Source organism: Taudactylus pleione, unplaced genomic scaffold (genome assembly GCF_031769625.1).
Source record: "Taudactylus pleione unplaced genomic scaffold, aTauple2 ptg000179l, whole genome shotgun sequence".
In the NCBI taxonomy this organism is placed as follows: Eukaryota; Metazoa; Chordata; class Amphibia; order Anura; family Myobatrachidae; genus Taudactylus; species Taudactylus pleione.
This window is the reverse complement of record NW_028284581.1, coordinates 15613-18738: the sequence shown is the minus strand read 5'-3', so window position 1 is coordinate 18738 and position 3126 is coordinate 15613.

Genomic DNA, 3126 nt, shown 5'->3' with positions numbered 1-3126 from the left:
TAGGCGGAAACCTTTGAATATATTTGCCAATGCAGTATTGTGAAGAACCATGTAAAATAAAACAATCCAAACTAATAGCCCTTTCACACCAATATCCAATGTCCCAGGATTTTGGACCTGGACGCCCCCTTTTCGGGCAAAAGTGCCCTAGATTTAGGTCCGGCGCCCTGCCTGACATCGGACCTAAAGTGAACACTAGGTTGGATCGGCGGGGCACTCAACTCAGGTTATTTTTCAAAAACATTTTCACATCATGCCGCTACCCAGGTCAATCCGGCAATAACCCGGGTTACTTCAGCGGTGTAAAAGGGGTATAAGTGTTTAAAACTGGGAACCATCAGAAATGAATACCATAAAAAAATGTGAAAGCTGCAATTGCCCTTCTGGCTATGTATTGTGCTCCACCAGGGACCTTTTGTTTCTCAGCATGACGGTGTGTGCTATATCGAAGCTACACTTTCCAGACATAACTAGCTGAACATTCTATACTACCAGCTTTTGAGTTTCCTGATCTGTATACATTATTTTACAGCAATAAAATTACAGCCAAAACCTAACCATCGTTCAATGTAAAAAAGTTATATATATATATATATATATATAACATTTTCAAAGAACCGGCACTCTGCTGACACCAACAATAACTGGCTTGGATGCCTTCCTCCGGGGAAACAAAGCCCCCTATGATATTCAGCAAGAATAAGCAGGTGGCACTCCAAGACTTGTGACAAAAACGGGTGTATTTCAAATTAACGTTTCGGGAAGAGATACACAAGCAGATAGTTAATCCTAGGATAAACTTAGGTGGCACTTGAAAAATATTAAAGTGTATTACACCAACGTTTCAGAGCTCCACCGACTCTTTTGTCAAGGTTGACAAAAGAGCCGGTGGAGCTCTGAAACGTTGGTGTAATACACTTTAATATTTTTTCCAGTCCCGGAGTGCCGCCTAAGTTTATGCTTGTATATATATATTAGTAAAACTGCTTACTCCTTTAACCTAGGAACTATGGCCTATGTATGCTGCATGTATTTCTCGGGATATGTTACTATTATGCATCTTTACAGGATCTCATACTAAAATGTTGTACGCCAGAGGTTCCCAAAGTCTGCCATTACAGTCCATGTTTTAAGGATATCCATGCTTGAGCACAGGTAATTAGTAATTTAATTAGTACCTCAGTCAATTTGATTTAACCACCTGGACACAAGCATGGATATCCTTAAAACCAGGACTGTAATGGTGAAGTTTGGGAACCTCTGTAGTACATAGTTCTTTTTATCTGTTCCTATATTTTGTTTGTGTTATACAATTTTTAATTAAGAACGTTTTCCAAACCATGTTCTGTGTCTGTTTGTCCTCCACTCTTTTCAGCGCCCTGTTGTTTGCCATACATGCCTCTAATGCAGCTGTAATCTTAAGTAAGCAATAGGGTATATTTTTACTGCTTTATATCATACCCTGAACTAATGCTGGCAATTCACTATACAATTTTCTGTCAGATTATCTGTCCAATCTGGCTGGATGGAATGAAAACCTGGTAAAATAACAATTGATCATTTGCTCACAAACACTGGAAAAGACAAAAATGGTTGATCAGACAAATTGGTTAAAACACACAAATGTAACCAATTTGAACAATAGTTTTTTTGTCCGTTTTCCAGTGTGTAAAACCTTATGATCGACTGTCATTTGCTCCCATACATTACCAGGTTTTCATTCCAACCAGCCAGATTGGACAGATATCTGATAGATAATTGTATAGTGTATGCCCAGCATTAGGCAGGCAACCTACGGCCAGTCCTGTTGATCGGTCCAAGTGCAAATCGATAAGCTGACTTTTATTTCACAAGACACTTTTGTTTGCTAAATTAGAGGAGATTTAGTCATTTGGAGGCCAGCCATATCAATTATGGAACGTGTGTTTCTTATAGTATGGAGGGGAAATAACTGGACACAGGCTTGTAGATGTTGTCTTACAACTTTAGTTACAGGTATGCCTGATAAATCAAGCTTATTACCTGTGTTCCCACTTACACATTGTACCCAAAAATGATAACAGGGACTTTAAAAAAAAAAAAAAAAGTTGCTCAGCATTTTCTCTCCGGCCATTTTACAGAGCGGTCATCATCAGCCATTCGGATTGTTATAGCATTGGCTGGACGGGCTGGCCATCAAATCAGTGGAAGAGAGGAAGACTCTGGAGAGTTTGCTCTCACACTCCCTTCTACTTCACAGGAACCAGTGACCGTGCTGGTTCCTGCAGAAATATTTCTGATCCTCCTGATCAGCGGGAGGAGCTCATCAGGCTGATTACCAAAATGTAGAATGGAAAGGGGTGTAGCTGGGCCATGTAGTGCATGAACAAGCTGGAGGACTGTATAATGATGTGTAGACCTGTCATTTATATCTTTTGGATATGAAATAAAGTTCAACGTGGAACTGAAAAAAAAAAAAAACCTATGATCTAGCTGCAGCAACACAAAGTGCATGTGGGCAGAGGAGGTTTGATGCCATTTAAAATGCATGTGTGGGTTTATATAATTTTTTATGGCTGTATTACAGTATGTGCGTATGTATGTGTTTTTCTATATATGTGTATGTGTGGCCAGCACTCTCACATAGAAGGCACAACTGCTGGAGTGCTTAATCCACGGTGTAATTCCCATAAAAATGGGGACACAAAAATAGAAAAAAGAAAATAGAGTGCACTCACCAGGGCTTTTTAAAAAAAATAAATAAATAAAAATTGAAGTTCAAGGCTTTATTCCATAATCGCAGCATAATGAATCAATGTTTCAGTCCTCCACGGGACCTTTGTCAAGATAACTCCAATGGAAATAGTACAATACCACATTGACAGGAACCACCTTAAATACCCCTGCCACTTACTCACACTACCACCTCGAGGATGACATGATGTCCTCACCAGGCTCCGCCCCCATGATCGGTGTGTCAGCGCTAGAACACATCCATCAGTGAATTCACCCACTGTATAACTCTGCTGGCGCAGCTGCGCTATGGTCAAGCATACACACACAGCACCACTGTGCTGATCTGTAGCCACTGCACTGTTCGCTGTCCGCAATGGCTCACTTCCTGTTTGCGTTCCATGCTCAGAAGCA